We start from the raw sequence: 22,683 nt of genomic DNA, 5'->3' as shown, positions 1-22,683 counted from the left end.
CCTGAACTTCATCAGCCTTTCTTGAGTGAAGGTAACATCTTGTTGGTGCGTTAATTTAAACATTTTTATAGACTTGCTTTAATTAGGACATTTTCACAGCCTTAGAACAGTAAACCAGCAACTTATTAAATTCCCCTTTTTAAAAAGCTATTCTGTTTCTGGTATATTGCATTCTGGCAGCTAGCAAACTCAAACACTCAGATAGCATAGAAAAAAATGACAAAAGACATTAATAGGCACTTCTCCAAATAGGATATTCAAATAGCCGATATACCCCTAGCCAGAAAGAAAAGGGCCTCATCTCTGTATGATCAGGAAAATGCAAATTAAAAACTCAATGAGAAGCCATTTACACATTTTGGTAATAAACAGTGGTGATTACAACACAACATTGTGTATGTAATTGCAGCACTGAATTATATATGTGAATGTGCTTAAGAGGGAGAATTTTAAGTTGTGTGTATATTACTAGAATTAAAATTTAAAAATAAAAAACACAGTAAGCCTAATTGTACATGATGAACTATAGTTAATAGCACAATTATAAAGATGTTCTTTCATGAATTGTAACAAATGTACCACACTAATGCAAGGTGTTAATAAACTGGTGGTATATGGAATATCTGTATTTTATGCATGATTTTTCCATAAACCTACAACTTCTCAAATAAAAAAATAACAAAACTGATGATAACAAGTTCTAGTGAAAATGTGTACAGAAAGCAGACCGCATATACTGCTGATGGAAGAACAATTTGGTAGAAATAATCTTGAAAATTCTTTGGCATTATCTGCTAAGGTTGAACCTGTTTATAACTGAGCAGTTCCATTATCTGTTACATACATGAAACAGAAATGAGTGCGCATTATACCGAGAGAAGCAGAATTTTCATAGAAGTGCTATTTGTAAGGGCTAAAAATGAAACAACTCACATGTCCTTCCACAGCAGAAGGGATGAATAAGTTGTGATACATTCATACAATGGAATACTATATAGCCATGGAAATAAATTAACCAAAGCTACATGGGTGAATGTCATAAAAATAGTGATGAACAAAAGAAACCAGATGTCAATGAATCCTGCGTGAATTCTATGTATATGGCTTTTAAAAATGAGCAAAATTAACGTGTTAAAAGTCAGTGATTTGATTCCCTTTTGGGAAGGGGAAGAAGATAAAGACGGGAAGGGGCATTCACTGAGCCTCTGGAGTGTGGCCAGTCCTCCAGCTGACCTGGCTGGTACTTTACACAGATGCTGCTTTGTGATAACTCATTGAGCTTTACCTTTATGTTTTTCTGCACTTTTCTGAATCTGTATTGCACATCAATTTTTGAGAGCTTAAGAAATAAAAAAGGACAATGAAAAAAAAGGATGTGAGCCCTAGGAATCCCCGTATATCATTGGTGGAACGATAAACTGGAGCAATGCCTTAGTAAGCAACCTGAAATTTCCTAGAAAAACTGAAGTTGTGCCTTCCCTACAGCTCAGCAAATTCCACACCTAAATTTGCAGCTAGATTAGGGATACCAGGGCATGTGCCTCAGGAGAGTTATACAAGATTAGAGAATGATTCCATTCATAGGAAAGTCAAAAATAAGCAAAAAAAAAAAAAAAGAAATGCACTGTTTAGTAATCTGTATGAAGTAAAATAATATAAAGCAAAACAGGAGAATAAATAACCCAAAATTCAGGACAGTGGTTACCAATGGAAGGAGGGAGGAAGGTATCTCGCAGAGCCACACAGGAGCTTTCAGAAAGCAGGATGGTGTTCCATTCATAAATAAGACTTAAGGGGTCAGGGACATTTGGTTCAGTTATTCCTTAAATTACACATCTATACATTCTTCCATTTACTCTTTTTTCTTTATGCATTACACATTTCACAATGATTACAAAAGAAGCAATTCTTTTCTTTATTTTTGGCATGGGCAGGCACCAGGAATTAAACCCAGGTCTGCAGCATGGCAGGTGAGAATTCTGGCCTGCCCAATTCTTTTCTTTTTAATAAAATAATTATTGGATGAAATATCATGAAGTTTAAAATAGTCTTGATCTAATAAACAGTATCTTTCAGAAGTATAATAGATACACAAGCAGATCAATCTTTAACTAAGCCTTGCTGTGCAAGCAATATACATACGCATAATTTTAATATTCTTAAAACAAGAATTTTTTTTGCATGGGCAGGCACCGGGAATTAAAACAAGAATTCTTATCCTCATTTTATAGAGGAGGATCCTGACACTCTAAGAGGGAAAGTAACTTTCTGAAGGCTACACAGGCAAATCCAAGTCTGTCAAGTCCCAAATGTGCTTTTCATGTCACACCACTGCTAAGACATTGGGGCTGAGAGCCACACAATGGCTCTCCTGGGGGACACGTTCAAAGCATTTCAGAATGACTTGGTTTCTACCAGTTCTTACAAAACACCTTTGTCAAATTGCAAACACTACATCTTATTAAGAATAGGGGAATACATACCAAGTGACTGATATGGAGACTGCTTGTTAATCAAGAAAGCAGTAATCTCTCTGGGTTTATCTAGATCAGGGATCCATAAATGACAGCCTGGGAAACAAAGCTGGACCACCACCCCATTTTGAATGGTCCTTGAGCTAAGAAAGGTTTTTACATTTTTAAATGGTTGGAAACAGTTAGAAGAAAAATAATACTTCATGGCCCAGGAAAACATGAAATTCAGTGTTGCATTGGGACACAGCCCCATCCATTCCTTTATGCATTGTCCAAGGCTGATTTCCTGCTACTACAGCAGAGTCAAGTAGTTGCAACAGAGACAATATGGTCTGCAAAGCCCAAAATCTTCACTCTCTAGCCCTCTAGCCTTAACCCTGAGCCCTGCTGAGCCCTGATCTTGGTACGAAAAACAGGAGTAGGTCACATATGAAGCTGCTTCTCTTTGATTCTACAAAATGAATAGGGGTATATTCCTCCAAGAGTTGTAAAGATTAAGAAGTTAATAGACATCAAACACTTTGACTAGTGCATTGTACACAGTATGCTTGCTCTCTCCTTGCTCTCAGAATTACATCTGCTCCCTTGCTGGTGACAAATCAGAAGTTCCATGTTGGGGAAAATGCAAGGGAGCAGGCTGAGATATTTAAAGCAAAGCAAAGCTCATTTTGAAAATAAAAATCCTCAAGTTGGTATCTTTTACTTTGGGTTTGACTGCAGACCTCCATGGCGAGGCACAATCTAAAAATATGCACAGATAAAGAGTAACTGCAAATGTTCAAACAGAGAAGGGAAATGGTTGAGAACCAATAAAATGTGGAGATTGAGCTAACAGTAGAAACCTCTGAGTCCCCCTGACTTGCCAAAGAAAGAAACCATTTAATGCTTCAGTTTTTCAGAAAGATACTAAGATCAATTAAATATAAATATTTTCTTTCTTTCCCCTCAAATCTCCCACTGGACATTTGTTTGTTTCTGGAAAAAAAATCGGTTTGATAATGGGAAATAATGATATTCTATCCTTTAAATCTGGTACTAGGAAATGTTCTGCTAAGATTAATAGTGTCTCTAATGAGACATTTAGGAGTAAAGAGCAGTGATTAGTTGAATAGTTTTTTAAGGGTTTACAGTTCTCCAAAGATATACTTTTCTAATAAATGAGGTAAGGTCAAGTAATTATGTATTTAGTTATTTGTCTCTTGCCTGTCTGTCTCAAAGACTTTTAGCTGGAGAGGAACAATCTCATTGATCCTCCTTTAGCATACCATCAGTTAGTGTACACATACACAATGGACAGAGTGCCAAGAACGAGTGCAAAGTATTAGTGGACATTAATTGTGGAATAAGGTGTTGATTTTGCCAGCAGTGACCCGGACTGCTTGGAGCACAGCTGGCAGGAAGGGTGTAGGTTTGGAGATGCCTGACCCAGTTGGGCCCATGAATTCCAGAGGTCAGCTTATTGCACTACAGAAGACCAAAATAATGGTCCTCTCTGCACAGATGCACAGCTCTCCATTTGAGTTCTAGTCAGATTTTGTTTTTGTTTTTGTTCTTTATTGAGGTGAAATTCATAACAAAATTAAACATTTTAAAGTGAACAATTTCAGTGACATTTAGTGTGTTCACACATAGGTGTGCAGCCATCACCTCTCTCTAGTTTCAAAACACTTTCATCACCCCCAAAAGAAAACCCTGTCCCCACTAAGCAGTCACTCCCATTCTCTCTTGCCCCCAGCCCCTAGCAACCACTAATCTGATATCTGTCCTGTGGATTATCCTCTTCTGACATTTCATATAAATGGAATCATCCAACATGTGGCCTTTAGTGTCTGACTTCTTTCATTTAGCATATTTTTGAAGTTCATCTGGGTCATAGCATGTATCAGTACTTCCATACGTACATTCCTTTTTTTACTTTTTTTTATGGTTAGTTGATTTTTCTAAAATTTTTATTGTGAAATATATATACAAAAAAGAAACAAATTTCAAAGTACATTGTAACATGTAGTTATAGAAAAAATTTCAGGGTTTGATATGGGTTACAGTTCCACAATTTTAGGTTTTTCCTTCTAGCTGCTCCAAGACACTGGAGACAAAAAGAAATATCAATATAATGATTCAGCAGTTACACTCATTTTTTAAATCCTAGCTTCTCTGCTATAACCTCTCCTTCTCCTGTGATCCTTCTCCCAATTTTCAGGGTTATTTGGGCTATGCCCATTCTAACTTTTACAAGTTGGAAAGGGGTGTCAATAATATGGGGAGAGAGGGATGGAACTAGTTGATGTTCTGGACAGGCGAGCCCCTCTGGGCTTCAGGACTTATCTGGTATAGGAACCTGTGCCAGTTTGAATCTGTGGTGGACCCAAGAAAAGCCATACCCTTTCATCCTCATTCAATATTGCTGGCTGAGAGCTTTTTTATTGTTCCCATGGAGGTGTGACCTACCCAATTGTAGGTTGTAACTTTTGATTAGATCGTTTCCATGGCCCTGTGACTCCACCCACTCCAGGTGGTTCTTGATTAGTTTTCTTGAATCTTTTAAAAGAGGAATCATTTTGGAGAGAACACAGAGCAACGATGGAGCCAGGAGAATCACAGAGTCCATCACCTTTGGAGATGAAGAAGGAGAACGCCGCTGGGGGAGCTTCACGAAATGAAAGGCCTGGAGGGGAACCTAGGCAGACATCACCATGTTTGTCACATGCCTTTTCAGTTCAGAGAGAAACCCTGAACTTGACCAGCTTTTCCTGAGTGAAGGTAACCTCTTGTTGGTGTCTGAATATGAACATTTTTGCGGACTTATTTTAATTTGGACATTTTCATGTCCTTAGAACTGTAAACTTGCAACTTAATGAATTCCTCTTTTTAAAAGTCATTCTGTTTCTGGTATATTACATTCCAGCAAATAGTAAACTAGAACAGAATCTATCTGGAAAGTTGTAAGTTTCTGGGAAGTAATCTTTGCACATAAAACTTCTGTAGAATCTCAGAGAAAACCCTAGGTGTTCTTTAGGGTTAACAGGAATGGTTTTGGTTGGGATTTGGCAAACTGTGGTAATTAGTGATATTTAGCTGAAGCTTAGGCAAGAATAGCTCCAGAATAGCATCACAACTCTACTTGAACTCTCTGAGCCATTGATACCTTATTTTGCTGCATTTCTTTTCCCCCTTTTGGTCAAGAAGGCATTATCGATCCCATGGTGTCAGGGCTTATGCTGGTTTGAAAGAATGTATGTTCCCTAGAAAAGCCATGTTTTAATCAAAATCCCATTTCATAAAGGTAGAATAATCCCTATTCAATACTGTATGTTTGAAACTGTAATAAGATCATCTCCCTGGGTGATGTGATTTAGTCAAGAGTGGATGTTAAACTGGATTAGGTGATGACATGTCTCCACCCATTTGGGTGGGTCTTGATTGGTTTACTGGAGTCCTATAAAAGAGGAAACATTTTGGAGAATGAGAGATTCAGAGAGAGCAGAGAATGCTGCAGCACCACAAAGCAGAGAATCCTCCAGCCAGCAACCTCTGGAGATGAAGAAGGAAAACACCTCCCGGGGAGCTTCATGAAACCTGAAGCCAGGAGAAGCTAGCAGATGATGCCGTGTTCACCATGTGCCCTTCCAGATGACAGAGGAACCCTGACCGTGTTCACCATGTGCCTTTCCACTTGAGAGAGAAACCCTGAACTTCATTGGCCTTCGTGAACCAAGGTATCTTTCCCTGGATGGATACCTTAGATTGAACATCTCTATAGACTTGTTTTAATTGGGACATTTTCTTGGCCTTAGAACTGTAAACTAGCAATTTATTAAATTCCCCTTTTAAAAGCCATTCCATTTATGGTATATTGCATTCCAGCAGCTAGCAAACTAGAACAGGGCTCATCCCAGGAGTCATGCCCCACTTTGCAAGGCAGACTTTCATCCCTATATGTCATGTTCCATGTAGCAGGGAAGGTAATGATTTTACTTGCAGAGTTAGGCTTAGAGAATGAAAGACCACATTTGGGCAATAAAAGAGATCTTTCTAGAAGTAACTCTTAGACATAACTATAGGTAGGCTTACCTTCTCCACTACTGAAACAAGCTTAACAAAAGCATGCCTCATGATCAAGGGCTTGGCCTATTGACTTGGGAATCCCTAATGTTTGAGATGATTCAGGGGGTTCCCTAAATAGTTCCATATATTTTGTCCTGTCCCTCAAGGGACTTTGCCAATACTTTTTAATCATCTGCCCAACATAATTGGGGATGTGTCTAGGTATTACATTAGGCTACACAGAATTATAAGCCCTCATTCCCTTTCTGGGCTCCAGTGTCTGGGTTGTTCAAATGATCTATCCAGACAGGCTGAGTTAGATTACGTGTTACAGAAAATTTAGGTTTGGACAGAATAAACCTCTCTTCCTTTGGTCTCATGCAGTAGCTTGAGATAATACATATAATGTATTTATCTGTATTTTAAAATATAGATAATGTCTTCCTTACCCCTGTATTTTGATTCACCTTGGTCCAGACCAATTGGCTTTGTTCTTATCTCTAATTAAAGCCTCATCTCTTTTTCAGTTTCTTTAATAGTTGTCTGTCCCTTCTAATGCTTTACTTACAGAGAGACATTTATCTCTAGCATAACCTTTGGAGGCAATTTCTATGCAGAGCATAAGACTGCAGATTTGAGTAACTGCAATGTTATGAGGAAAGATAGTGGCACTATCCTGGAGACAGGCAGGGACATGACTTTTAGGATAGTAGTGGCTTGGAAAGATAGTAGTGCACTGTGCAAGAAAACTCAGGGTTCAGGTCAAGTTCAGTCACTTCATAGCTGTGAAACCTTGGACAAGATAACTTTTTCAGGTTTCTGCTTCCTTATCTGTGATAGAGGGTAGTCTCAAACTCAGTACCAATGGAGGCAGATGGCTAATTGGCTGAGCAGGGGTGGTGGTGATTCAGAAAGCAAATTTCCTTGCAAGGGGATTCTGTTGTTCCAGTTCCAGCTGGGTGTTGCCAGTTAGGGGTCAGGGCCCAGTCTCACCAAATCTCCTAAAGCTGAAACTTCATAGGAATGAATTCCATTCGCAAAAACAAAACAAAACAAAACTATTATTTGGGCCAAAGAATGCACATCTGAAATAGAGTGTGGTCCAAGGGCTGCCCCTTTATAACTCCCATGTTGCACTCCAAGCGTCCCTCAAGGGTAGTAACTAGGGGTCAAGTTTCTTTGCTTTTGGTTGGTGACCTTTGGTAGTCAAAGACTATGAATGGTCATTGTATTAGTCCTTCACTAGTAAATAAGGAAAAGCAAATAAATTGTTGCTTCATGAATATTGCTTTTTAGATAAAATCTTTCAAGGTATGAGGACACAGGGGAGTGTTGATGATGAAGGGGATTGCAGCTGGTTAGTGGAGTCATTCAAGATCGCCATATAAGTTGCCAACATTACTACAGCTCCCAAGCCAGAGTTGCCCTCCAATAAATTTTAGTTGCATGAGTAGATGAATGGATAGATGCATGAATGTATGGATGGGTACGTGGATGGATGAATGAATAAATTGTTAAAGTTGCAATGAAATTTCAAAGAGTCTTAGATTTTATGCATAAGTTAGAAACACTTCCTCCTCTCTTCATAGCCATGTTATGCCTCAGTGTCATTGCTCATTCCCCTCTTCAAGCCACTTTAGCTAGATCTCACTTGTACAAAAATGTTGATGGCTTGGGCACATATACCATTTACCCTTTGCCTAACACCCCCTAGAAATTCACATGCCTGTGGGCATATAATTCAAGGATTTAATTTTTACAGGAGGAATATTTGAAGACAAATCATTCCATCTTCCTATCCCTCAGGAAGATGTTATAGCAAATAGCAGTAGAAATGAAACAGATTTGATAGCCTATGAGGGCAAAAAGATTCTAGAGTTTAGAATGAGGCACTTGGAAAGGGAAAGGATATAGGGACAGAGAAAGAGAGATGAAAGAAGGGAAGCACATCTTAAGAAAGATTGGGGTCATAAAATAATTCGTGTCTCCTCTTCCTTTTTTATAATGAACACTTCTCAAAACTGCACAGAAGCATTTCCTGAAGGAGCACTTGTGATCGATTCATTAGAAGCACATAGAAAAACACTTATTTCTAGAAAGCTAGACATTTTTAAACTAAAAATCCTCTCCAGGAAGCCATGGCACACAATTTGCAGCAAATGTGAGTTCTGAGGAATAGAAGGAAAGAGATAATGGCTCTGTTTAAAAGACACTCAGTGTCATCACTGCTTCCAACACAAACCCAACTGCATTAGATCATTATGGTGGTGGCTAACTGGGTGATTTTTTTCTGCTTTTTAAGAGCAAAGAATATGCTTCATTAGAAATCACTTCACCATCAATTGAGCATCTGAATATTTAAAAGCTGCTGACCGGGTGGGCCACCGTGGCTCAGCAGGCAGAGTTCTCACCTGCCACGCTGGAGACCCAGGTTCATTTCCAGGTGCCTGCCCATGTTAAAAAAAAAAAAAAAAAAAGTTGATGACCTGTGATCAAGACAAATTCCAAATGTCCTTGCCTCTAATGACACATATGATGAACTGAACTGGTGATGAGAAGACAAAAAGACTAGCTGAGTGGTAACTGAAAGAAATAACTGCAGAAAAGTGTATCAGGTTTCCTGACGGTGAAGTCAGAGTGATTTCTGATTTTCATCCCTGTCTGAACAACCTCAGGAGGAATAGAGTAGGGATTTCCCCTAACTCAGATGACCATGATAAAGGTTGTAGAACACAGAAACCTAGAGAACCAAAACAAACAAACAAAAACATGGAAAATTGCCTCCAAGGATTGTGGCAATAAATTCCTCCAGCCACTAGGGGGCTCTAGAAGAAAGAATACCCTATTTCTAAAGCAGCCCAAGTGCCAGAATCTCATCTCTGCAAACCAAATTCAAATGAAATCTGTAATCAAAGAAGACTCTTTTTGTTACAATTCTGATTTCTTCACAAGGATTTCCTACGTGTTACAAATGTGTATCCCTACATATGCCTTAGAACAGCAGCTCTGATCAAATTATGAAATGTATTTCTGAGATTTGCACACTGCTACTGGTTGATGATCCTCTATATTCCCTGAGGACATGATGATGACTTCGAGGGACATCAAAAATTCCAGATGCTGACACAAGACCCAATGCACACCTTCTTTTTAAGAAAACAATCTGGAAATCTTTGATTCATCCATTTTCTCATGGTAGAAATTCAGTGGGTCACCAAATATCGTTGAAATATCTCTCAAGACTCTCTTCTTCCAATTTCCTCTATTACTGTGCTTTGCCCAGTCCCTGTCATCTCCTGTGTGGATGACTGAGATCACTTGCTGGTCCTTCTGGCCCCAGTGTCCCCCTGTGGCACCACTGCTATAGTGAGCCATATAAAACACAAATCTGACTACCTAATTCCCTTCAACTGCTCAGCACAGTGGGTAAGGGCATGGGTGGTAGCATCAGGCTAGCCAGGTTCAAGCCCTGACTCTGCAACTGACAACCAGGCTAGCCCTATAACCACTACAGGTTCCTCCTCTACAGACCAGACCCAGTTTGAGTTGATACAAACAAAGCATCTGGCACAGTGTTTGGCACACAGTAAGTGCTCAGTAAATGTTTATTATTATATGCTCTGAGCATCTGAGGTCCTGAAAATCCTGGTTATGGATGATACTTTAGATCTCTTCTCCTACCAATCCACACAGTGGATGCGACTCCTTCCAAAGGGTCTCACCTTGTACTCCCCAGGACACTGGTGTGCCACAAACCCCTCACCTGGAATATTTGAACTTAGCTCTAGCATACTTGTTTCTCAAAATGTAAAAAGAACAGTCAGAGTTTCACCCATTTTCAACAAAGCTTTGCATTAGGAGACAATGCTCTAAAATTATCTAGACATACAGTAATGTTTTTCTAAAATTGGTAGAATTTGTTTGTTGTCTAATCATCTTTAGCTCTAAGAACAAAGATCATCTCCAAGCTGGAATATGCTGCCACCTTTAATTCTCACATGGACACTTTTCTCAGACTCCCCAGAAGGAGGCATGCATGCATAAAGCAGGGAGCTCAGGCACCCCCTCACATGGGGACATTTATTTGTTCCAGGATTTATAATCCAGTGTCACTAATTTATTCATAATTACTAGAGATCCAGAAGATGGAAGCATCTTAGCACTTTCAGTTCTTCATCAATACTTGCTACAATATCGTCCATGCTTGCTATGGTTATTAAAGACAATTTTTTTCTGTTATTTGCCCAGTATCTAATTCTAGTTACTACAAACAAGAACCTAAGTTATTTGAACTCCAAATTGGTGCAGATTCCTATGCATGTTTCATTTTCTTCTTGGTAGCCTAGTAGAGTGGCAACATCACATTGTGCTTAAGAGCACAAACTCTCAAGCCCAGGCAGCCAGGATTCAAATCCTGGCTTTGCCACTCACTATGCGACTTTGGGTGAGTTACTTAACCTCTCTGTGCCTTAGTTTTCTCATTGGTAAATATGGGAATAACTCATAGCGCCTACCTCCTGAGTTGCTGTGAAGATTAAATAAGTTAATAAGTATATGTGCTTGGAAAAGTGTGTGCTACACAGTGAGTATTGTACATGATTTTGCTCTCTTCCACTTCTCCTCTGCAGGCAGCAATCATCTTGAAGCTTTGCAGACAAGGGGAGGAGGAGCAGACACTAAATCTTTCATCTTAAAAACAGTGCAGCAAAGAAAATGCTGTTGATGAGTTCTGTTTAGAGTCAATGTTTCAAGCAATGGCCACAAGAGAGGAAGAGGTGATGCAAAATACAAAATGGAAGGGAATATTTGTTTTACCACAAAATTTCACTTTAGAAATATAGGGCTATTGGAAATCCATATGCATAATAAAATATATTGTTCTATTAACTCTGATGGTCCATAAACAACCCCCCAGAGAACACCCCACCATTGAGATTATTCTTTATGGAGGACACTGTGGTGTCAGCATCCCCTTTCCTTGGCGGTACTCAGAAATATGGCTCTACCACCTGAACACAGTCTACCCATACAGCACAAATAGTCTTTCTTCATAACACAATTTCCACATCCCCTGAAGTAAGAATGCTTTCTCATTTTATCATTTTCACAGATGTCGACCCATATTACCTGAGTTCGTTTTTATGAATTTCTACTATTTTTCTTTCCAGCTTCTGTGACTGCTTGGGGAAAATCTCAAACTCGCTGATGTAATTCTCAGGATGCTTATCAGGATCACAGTCACCGAACTCAGCTGTAACCGGGAACAGGGAAAGGGAAAGGAAAAGATTAAAAACAGCAAGAGGAGAGTGCATGGAGTTGTCTCCTAACCACCCAGGAAAAGAGCTTGGAATAAGGCCACACCCAACAAAATAGGCTTGTGTCCTTGCAGAGACATGGCCTGGGTATCTAGAAGCTTCTATTATAGTTCAAGGCTAGGTGTGTGTGCTTGGGCACTTGTCTGAGGTTCTCTGGACCTCCTTTCCCTCATCTGTATGACAAAGGGACTTAAATCAGTGCTTCTCAGTGGAGGCATTACTGGCATGTTGGGAGCTGAATAGTTCTTTGTAGTGTCAGACTTTCCAAAGCACCTTAGAATATCAGACACCTCTACCCCTCAAGCACTATATGCTAATGGCACTCTCAATCTGTGACAAAAAAAAAACTCCCCTTGCCCAATACTTCCAAATGCTCCTCAGGATAGGAGGTGATATCTCCTCTAATTGGAAACCACTGCATGTTCCTTTCAAGGCTAATATTCTCCAAGAATTCCCTGGTTGGAGCTGCTCTGAGGTGTGTGTAAGGTGTAGACTCTATCAATAAAAAATTACAACCAGAATGAGCCCAAGAGGATTGCCCTTAATAAATGGATTGTTCTTCAAATTTAAGAGTGTATATCTAAGCTTGGATGTGCACACCAGAATAAGAGTGCTGCTGACTTTAATAGAGAGCAGCCCCAGAAAGTCTCTTAGGATAGAAAGAAAGAAGTGCTTGCACATCTCTGAGTATTCTGAGGGCCCAGGGTAGGTAGGTCCATGAACCACAGCCTGGAGCAGCTAAGGTGGTATTCTGGCAGTAGAAACACTTTTTAACTTATTCTACAAACTTCCTAAGGAAATGAACCAGAAGGACAAGAATCTCAGGCAGAAGTAGGTAATATGGCAGAGGAGAGTTGACTAACAGTGGTGGAAAAATTAGATTAGGAAAACCTTATCACCAACATTACTTTAATGTATGATCAAAACCAGTACGCCTTGAACACATCTGCAAAATCACAACCAGTTCTGTTATTTGTATCAACTGTCCCTTCATTGTTGAATCATCTAATGACTGCAAAAGGGCAAAACTCAGAGGAAAAGAGAGCTATTGGTAGCTTCTTAATAGAGTTCAAATTACAAAGTTCTTAGAACAACCTATTATGTACACCACATAAGGAAGGGCTTTTAAAATAAGATGCAAGAAAACATTAAGCATGGGGTTAAAATGGATTTGATCTATCAAAATTAAAATGTTTGGGTTAATTGAAGGACACCATAATCAAAGTAACAGGGTGGGATGACAAGCTGAGAGAAAACGGTTGCAACATCTAAAGCTGAAAAGGGCTAACTTCTAGCATGAAGAAGAATCTACCATAAATCAATAAGGAAATAGGCAGAAAGACAAACAGAAAAATGGTTAAAAGATATGAAAATGGTCAAAAACAATGCATGGAAGAGGGAACTCAAAGGCTAGTACATGAAGGCTAGTACATGAAGAGATGTTCAGTTACTCATTAGTAATCAGAGGAATGCAAACCAAAACAAGATACCTTTTTACTTCTATATGTCAGCAAAAATTTAGAAAATTGAATAATGCTATGCATTGACAAAGAGGTGGAAAAATGGAAATACTTGTGCACTGCTAGGGGTATTCTAGAGAGTACAGCACTTCTACAGAGCAAGGTGAGAGCATTTAATCAAATATTATAATGGAGCTATCCTCTTTCTGGGGATCTAGTCTAGAAAATCTCATGGTCCATAAAAGGATAAGCTTAGTTGGGTAGAAGACAACTTGGATGTTCACTGTTGATGGGATAGATCAGTAAAACACAGGAGATGTCCACTACAGGATACTCTGTAGCACCTAAAAGCAACAAAATAGGTGTGTATCCAACATTATGGATAGATCTCAAAAACAGTGTTCTTAACATAAAAAGAAGGGAATAAAATGGGTTCCATTGCTTAATATAATTTATGAAATTTAAAAGTACATCCAGATACAAAACAATACTAATCATTATATAAGGGCATGCACAAAATCAAAGTTATATATCTACCCAACTGTTGCCTGTGGGAATGGAAGTGGAAAATAATGAAAAAAGGGAACTCAATGAGTCAATCATTAGATGGGCCTAAAGAGATCAATCATGTGAGTGGGTCATCAACTAATGATTTATTCAACCTTCAGTAACTAAGTTCCAGAAGAAGCACAGATGCATACGTGCACACACAAACACACACATCCTTGTGAGTCACCTTTGGATATAAAAATTTAGATGATGACATAGCCCAATGTTCCCATATCTAGAGGTAATAAACTACCAATAAGAAATTGTCATCTTCCACGGTAATGTCAGTTTGCAGAGTGGTTGGTAAAGGAGGGTTTCACTTGGGGAGTGGGACACTTCTCTTTTCAGGAAATCTTGATATGCAAGGGACTTGCACTATGAAAAGCTGTTAGAAAGTAGCCTGGCAAATACCAGCAAAGTCAGAGAAGAAACCACCCTGGGAACCATCCAATATTAATGCCTCTCACTTCAAATGCCCTAGTCTCTTGACCATTAAAGTTTGTCTTTAACTCTGACTCCAGCTTAAAGAGAAGACAGTTTTTTCTTTTTTAATGATTAAGGACTTCTAACTCTTCAATTTTGGTTTTTTATACTGAGAGAAATTTGGTATGTATGCAGCTTGTGGTTCTCTCTCCCACACAAGCCCTGGGATGGGGATGGGGGTGGGGGGAGCTGTGACAAACAGCATACACACAGTGAGTGGCTTCTGGTTTGAAATAGGACCTACCACTTTTCTAAGACAAATTGTCAGAAAAATCCGGAGAGTTTGAGGCACAAAGGTGCGGTGACCTCAAGTCATGTAAAATAAAGGGGAAGCTAGGTGATGACATTTCCCCTAGTTTGGAGAGGATGCATTTCAAAAGAACTGGAGATACAGGGTGTAACAGCTCCAGTATCAACTCTTTCAGAATCCTTCCTGACCCACTCTCATTGGCTCGGTGGCCCCATCCTAAGATCTCTCCTAACACCCCATGTTCCCCTCTATCTAGCCATTAACATATCATCACACTTGCCTGTTTAACTGTCTCGTTTCTAGTGGGGACTTTATATTTCACATTGCAGCTGCTCAATAAATGTTTGGAGAACACATTGACAAATAAATGAATGAGGTGATGAATACCTTCCCAGCAGGCAACCACCCACTCTCTTTCCCAAGTATAGACAGAAAAAGCATCCACCGGTGCAATTTAGGTAAGTGCCCTGAATTAACATATTTATTGGAGAAGCCTCTGTGAGCTCTGCACAGGGACACTACAGTGACAAAAGGGCAACCAAAATCCTGCTCCCATGGAACTTAATCTCTACACAAGGGAAAATGCAAAAGTGAATTAAAAAACAGCTCAACAAATAATTTCAGATATAAGTGATGAAAACAACAGAACAGGGGATTGTGATAGACTGCTGTGCAGAAAAAGGATTGCATGAGATAGAGTAGTCTTGGAAGATTCGTTAGAGGAAATGACATTTCTATGGGATTCTAACTATTTAGAGGGACCTAAAACATTCACAGGGGTTGAACACATCAGGCAGGACAGACAGAAAGTATATCATTCCTACATTTTACCGTTTAGTAAAGATTTTTACCCAACAGGATATATAGAGAGAGCCATAGGATTTTGTGTGTTTGTAGTTTTGAAGGAAAATAGAGATCATATATTTATTATGCTCACTTTACTCAGTGCGTGCAGGTAGCAAAACTCTGGGTGACTGACAGTATTTTATTTACTCACAATATACTGAAGCTTAACACATGCTCCTTAAAGGGTTTAGCAAACAAGACTCCAGTGAAAAGTCATACTGCTCACACTTTCTAATTGTTTACTCTATATTCCCTATTCCTCTCTGTAAGACTAAAGTGGTTCTGACAAAATAGATCTTTATCTGCTTTTCTAAATGATCTCCAAAGGTGCTGAAGGATTCCCTCATTTTTACTGGAGTTATCACGAATAACCCATAGATATTACTGCATTTCATAGCCAAAAATTCGGCCAGTCTATTTCCAATTCTACTTCCTCCACAGCATCTAACCTGGTGCGTGTGGTGAGGGACAATAGCAGTGAAGGATAAAATAGGGCCCTTCTCTTCTGAACGGGGACTTAGCAGCTTTATTTCAAACATAAAACAGGACAGAGACCATTCCATTAGAGAGCCATACTGAGTTTGTCAATGGGGAACTGACAATAATTCATAGTGCCTAAATGCATTCTGAAGTCCTCAGATGCCAAACTTGCTTGGACTAGTATTAAGTCCCTGCTCCCTTATCTAAGACAGTGGGCCATTAACTAGAACTTTGCAATCTTCTGGGTGAAGGAAGAGAACTGCAGGGTTTAACATCCCTGCCATCAGATGCAGAAGGGGCAGCTTTCAGAAGCACACACTCCAGGCAGGGGCAGATGGAGCTCACTCCCTTATTTTCCATCACAGTATCACTGTAGTTCTGAACGCTTTGAGTTTGGATATCCCAAGGTGGCACTCCTGATACAATCTGATACCAAGGACAAGGGTCCTTCCAGGGAAAGGAAAAAAGAAGAGAACACACAAAGCCATTTCAGATTTCTCAGAGACCTCATCCCTGGAAAAAGGATGAGAGGAACAGCACAGAGTATCCGCCATGGACAGAGACAGGCAACAATGAAATCCCCAGAGTAGGATGGATTTCTCTCTTAGGCAGTGAATAAAGACTTATTCCCTGGTTTATGATAAGTCACTTTGATCCACTTATGACCCGTTGTAAACTTCTTTGTTATTCCAGAGTCTTAAATTTAACATGTATACTGGATAATCTCAATCTGTGTGTGTGTGTGTTGTGTGTGTGTTGTGTGTGTGTTTGTCCTTCTCTGCCTCCTTCCTCTACCTCCCCTCCCTCACCTCTCCTCCTCCTCTGCTTTCCCCTGCCTCCCAACACATAAGCATATCATTCACATTCATGGTGCAATGTCTGCATCACTTGGGACCTCCAAAAACCCCTGTGACTAGCTGCCTCCTGACTGGTTCCCAGGAGAATGAGAACACTTGCCAGTCTTTACCTGGGTGCTGGTGCATCACCAGGACAGTGGGTTGCCCTGGAGGTCCCATCACACAAACCAGGGTCCTCACAGGTGGAAAACAGCCAGAAGACAGTGCTGGTTCAAATGCACTTGCTGGTCTCCCCACCCCGTAAGGTTTTTTCAACCCTAAATAAAATGGCCTGCACTGTCCCTGACCAGTGCCTGTTAGCCCATGAAATCTTTGCAGTCAGCCAAGGATTTATCATCTCCACTTGATAGATGGAGAAACAGAAGCTTTAAGAGCTGAAATAACCTGCCTTTGGTAAGGGAAGCAAGATTCAAATTGAGGTACCATGGGCTGTGAAGCTGGTGACCCCCTCACCACATTATATGGCTGGAAAAGCTGAGAACTAGAGGCAGTAAATATGCACAGATCATTATGGGTTGAATTATGCCCCACAAAGACATGCTCAAGTCCTAACCCCCTGTCCTGTGGCTATGAACCCAGTTATGAATGGGGTCTTTGAGGATATTATTAGTTAAGGCCGGTCTTAATCCAATGCAACTAAAATTCTTATAAGTTGAGGAAATTCGAATCCAGGAGTAGGAGACAAAAGGAGACAATGGCCATGTAATGGAGGCAGAGATTACATAACAGACTGCCAGTAAGTCATTCGGTATCAAAACACTACAGACTTCAGAAAAAGTATGGTTCTACTGACACCTTGATTTTGACCTTTTGGCCTCCAAAACCATGAGCCAATAAATTCCAGTTGTTGAAGCCCATCAGATGTTAATTGCAACAGAGGCCCCAGTAAACTGAAGACATATATGTACACAGACATATGATTGTGCATATGAAAATATTACCAAGGGTGCCCCGCTGTTTGACACCTACCTTCTTGGTCATAGTTTTCCCTCTTTCAGTAGCCAACTAGGCCACCATCAGGTGATCTGAGTTCAAATCCACACCGCACCAACCAGTGCATATGAAAGAGAGATTCTGAGCTCAATGGTCCGTCCAGGGCACCTTGCTTTGGCAGAGGCTCCCATGAAAGACAGGGCAACCCAGCCTTCTACCCAGACACTGTTGGCTTAGAAGGGAAGATGAGGAGAGGCTCTGTTGCTGAGTCACCAGCCCCAGCTGATCTCAAGCCACAGACAGTGGCAAGGTGTGCACAGGAGAGGGAGGAAGTGGGGCTTTGACCAGCCAAAGCCCTGAAAGCAGCTTCCTGCAGCTCAGGCTACTAGGGGGCTAGGCAATCCATGGCTACACTTACCTTGAATGATGCAGGCACTCAGATAGGCAGCATCTGAAAAGGAGCACAGCAGTCGACCATGGAAAATGTCTCTTCTAATTTACAGGTACAAAAGGTACCTGTAATGCAAAAGGAGAAATAGTTGCCCTGAGTTTTGGATGAAGCAGAGGATACTTCATGCTTTAGGCATCTATGTTGCCAGGGCCCTGCCACCTCTAAGGAGTGACTTAAACACACCGAACTCCTTTGTGCAAGCAGGGGAAAATTGAGAGGGGTCTTCTGAATTCAGAAAATCAGGAGCATCAGTGACAGAGCAGAACTTAGGAGCTTCCAAAGCTGGATGGGCTTGGTCTTACTGAAGGCCCATGAGCTGGGGGCTAAGGACCAGCACCAGGGCATATCATCCCACACCATGACACCCACAGCCACCATTGCCACCACTTGCATCCCAGGTACTTTTGCCCAAGTTCCTTAAAAGTCTATTTGAAATGGAAGAGCTGGGAAATGGATTCAACCAATATACCAAGACCAGCACCACCATTTCTCAAGGGCCACACTGGCTCATGTAACTCAGTCTCAAAGAGCCGTGGTTATGAGGCCACAAAACCAACTTATTTTCACAACTAGAGCTGTGATCTGCTTAGTGTCCTCTCCTTCTGCCCAGGGATGGCAAACGCAAATGTCTCCAGAGGCCAGGCAACCTCGTTAGTGAGCTGACATAAGGGGGCAGAGGGAGGTAGAGAATGGAAAGCAATCACTCTCTCTAAAGGGGTCAGCCACCACGTAGCTCCAGCCCAGAGCCAAAGTGGGCCAAAGCAGGATGGATGTGACAAGCTCTTACAGAAAATAACTGTATTTTCAAATGCATTTCAAATGTTGCCACACATCTTACTTTTTAAAAACATCGTGGCCCCTAACACAAAGGACACGTGGGCTCAATCAGTCAAGGGGCCACCAGATTGAAAACTCCAACTCAGGCATATCTTGTCACTCTCTTTTTATGGTCCCCCACACTGGTCAAGTCCTTTTCAGATTTCTTTCTTAGCCATGTTAATTTTTTCTCATTTAATTCTTCAGGCCTGGGATCTGTCATTTCTGACTAACGTAATTTTGCAGATGTGTCCACAATTTCTTCGGTGTTTATTTTAGTGTGTAGCTCTCAGAGACCAAGCTTAGATTTTTTTCTTCCCATTTTCCTGGCACCTTGCAATTGGTTCTGGTCCCTACTTCTAGTACTCAAATACATTCAGTCGTCACCCAGCCTTATGAAGAGCAAAGCATGGACTCCACATTTTAGAGGCAAAGAAATGGAGAATGAGAGAGGGTGGTTAATTGACTAAGGTTACAGAGGTGCTGCTGTCCCAGAGGGCTGGTGTTCTCCTTTCTAGGGAACTCTGAAAGCTGACTATACTCTGCTCTTTAGGCCCTCATCCCACTCCACCCCCCAATCCTCCAACCTCTGTTAATAACTTCATCTCTATTCTTTCACATTACCTATGTGGAGTGATTTTTTTTATTTAATAACTTATTCTCACAAAATCACATCATACTATATATGTTTCAGTTAATTATATATCCTAGCCACCCTCTATAACAGTAGATAGAGTTTAAGTCATTCTTATAATAACTACATAATGTTCATATTATGGGGATATACCAGAGAATTTTAATTGGCTTAAACCAATGCACATTTATTATCTCAAAATTTGTGTGGCTCAGAAATCCAAGTTTGGTATAGCTAGATCATCTGCTTAGGGTCTCACAAGACTGTAATTAAGGTGTCAGCCAGGCTGCACTCATTTCTGAAGATTTGGGTGCTCTTCTAAGCACATGGATACACCAGAATTTACTGAACTATTCCCTACTGACTGCCATTCAGGTTGTTTCCATATTTTTGCAATTCAAGCAATTTTATAATAAACACACTTCCTTGTTTATAGGGATCACTAAGTACTTGATTTTTATTTCTATAATACAGACTCCTTAAAAATTTTAAATTGTTGGATCAATTGGTATTGGAAAATACCCTAAGGGAAGCAGAAGAATGAAGTCAGATTACTGCTTGGGGAAAGGAGTATTACAGAATATGGCCTCACATTAAAGGTGTCATTTTCTCTTCTTCCTTGTCAGCATCTCTACTTACCATGCCCTGGGCTGGCTTCAAAACATATCTAAGCACATCAAATGTAAATCAGGATTCAACTTTTTCTTGAGAAATCAGGCAGTGAGGTTCAGAGGCAACTCATCAGGAGGCCATCTGAGAATAAATTTGACTGTAAGGGGTCATGTTTGCACACCTCTGATCTTAGAAATTCCTTCAAACCCATCATCCTCCTTCAAAGAACAGAGGCTCCAGAGAGGTCTAATGCTTCTCCCATACAGACAGCCCTCCTATCATTTGAAGACAGCACTCATGGATCTTCTGAATCTTCTCTAAAATAAACATCCCCAGTTCCTTCAACTGCTCCTTACATGAAATTGTTTCAAGCATCCTCACTTTCTGACCTGAGTAAATTCAGAATGAAATTTGAATTTCTGAGTCTGCTCTGGGCTTCCTCAAGGGTGAGGCCCAGTAGTAGGTGCCACATCAGTACAGGCACAAGGACTATCACCTGTATCATTCTGGATATAATTGTTGCTTCCCTTCAATAGTCTCATTTTAATTTTGGTTGACCTCAAGTTGATAATAGACCAAACTCTTAATTCTTTCCATACTCACTGTTGCTAAGCCATGCAGGAAAAGCCACAAAGTTCCTGACTTCCCCTGCCATTTTCTGGGATGCATCATGATCATGTAAGAAATTGATAAGAGGTATTGGTGATACACTCACTGCTAGACCCATTATCAGAGAAGGGATGAGAGCAGGAAGCAAAAGCATGGAAGGAGGCACTTTTCAAGTCTGAAATTTTCTATCCATTTTCCTCTCCCATCTTCTATATTTACTAAGCTCCTTCATGTGTCTTTATGTCAGAGATCCAGCATCATTTCCCCACCTCACCAATAAAAGGAAAAAGAAGAGAGTTTAGCTCTGAAATTAAAAGCAGCACAGGGTTCTGATGCCATGAACCATGAGAAACACCAGGGACCTGCTCTGACAAGAAGCTTAGCCTCCTCATCCAGACCCAGAGGGGCTATTGCTGGAGGAGCTTCTCCTTGAAGAACTCAATCCTAAAGTTCTGGATACAAAATGATTAAAAATCCAAGGACTCAAGCTAAAGAATGCTTCTTCACAGGGCTGGAACAGACTGAAAAGGAAAGCTTTTTGTTTTCTTTAAATGTTGATCTAATTATAGACAACAAGATTCACCTACATATCTTGGTCAGCATTTTATCCCAGAGCTAATATTGATAAAAGATCAATTCTCTAACTGTTTTGGTTGAATGAATGAATGAGCACATGAACAAGAAGCCTTAACCTTTGAGGCAGATGTCAAGGGGAATAGCCAAGTTCTACCACCACATTCATCACTTGGGAGTAAACATACTGGTCTAGAAGGTTTTTGGTCCCTGTTACTATGGCAATTCCTAGGATTTGTATTTTGAAAAGCTTTAGTCCTATGTCACAAATTTTAGTCTTGTCCCACAACATCTGGAACAAATTCAGGGATGCTGAAGTTAGTTAGAATAGCTGTTTCCAGAGGGAGAATTAATCCATTCAATCAACAAATATTTATTGAGACCTTACTAGGCATGAGGTACTGTTGTAGATGTTAAACAAGTAATAGTAGCTGTAACTAGGCAAAAATCCAGCCCTTGTGGAGCACATATTCTAGTAGAATGGTCAGATATAAAAACAAGTTAAATATATAGAATATTAGAAGGTCGTAAGTTCTATGGAGAAGAATAAAGCAGAAAGGAATTAGGGGGATGAGAAAAGACCATACCCATCTCTATTCCCTCTTCTCACCCCAATTCCAGTCAAATCCATGGAGGTAAGCATGATACTCTTTATTACCTTATATAAATCCAAATAAGGGGAGAAATGCAACCATTTAAAAATTTAAGTCATTAAATGAGAAGATAGGGAAAATAACCCCAAATGTGGTAGCAGTGGGCTTAGGCTCAGAAGTCCCGGACTGGGGCACTGGCATGTACCCATGCCAGCTGCTTAACTACTGAGAGAGAATCCTTCCCAGTTCTAACCTGGAGGCTGGCATTTACTCCTTTGGGACAAGTCTATGGTAGGAAATCCCCTTGTAGAGATGTCTAGCTCTTCCTACAAGCTGCTGTCACTGCCCATTCCAACATCAATGACTCCTTCTAAAGTAACAGGAAAGGGAGAAGAAATAGAGGATGATTCTCATCTGTGCCAAACATGTGGCATGGAACCAGTAGTTGATGAAGAAGCTATTTATAGAGCAAGAAGCCCCTGGCAAGGAGGTAACCCATGTGCTACCCCAACAGTGGGCTGGGGTTCTGGGCTGGGGCTCTACCCCAACAGTGTCATCATGAACAACCACAGTGTCTTTACTAGATAGGGCATCAGAGTTGCCTCATAGGAGGGAACAGTGTAAGCCATCTCTACTGCTAGTGTTAAGGCTTTGGCACCCATGACAAGGACACATGGGGTGAAAGAAATTCCAAAGTCACTAGG

General features: G+C 40.5%; 1 long non-coding RNA gene across 1 annotated transcript in view; it reads right to left on the bottom strand.

Annotated features, from left to right (window-relative positions):
- LOC143673170 (uncharacterized) overlaps positions 1-22,683 on the bottom strand; it is a 60,998-nt gene that overhangs the window by 8,879 nt on the left and 29,436 nt on the right. The window contains exons 3-4 of the long non-coding RNA XR_013170225.1: positions 18,110-18,207; positions 11,646-11,769 (exon numbers count right to left, since the gene is read on the bottom strand). This is a non-coding gene — a long non-coding RNA (uncharacterized LOC143673170). The remainder of the gene's footprint in view (positions 1-11,645; positions 11,770-18,109; positions 18,208-22,683) is intronic.

This window comes from Tamandua tetradactyla, unplaced genomic scaffold (genome assembly GCF_023851605.1).
Source record: "Tamandua tetradactyla isolate mTamTet1 unplaced genomic scaffold, mTamTet1.pri scaffold_164_ctg1, whole genome shotgun sequence".
In the NCBI taxonomy this organism is placed as follows: domain Eukaryota; kingdom Metazoa; phylum Chordata; class Mammalia; order Pilosa; family Myrmecophagidae; genus Tamandua; species Tamandua tetradactyla.
The sequence above is the reverse complement of the archived record's forward strand: the minus strand, read 5'-3'. Positions and strand labels throughout refer to the sequence as shown.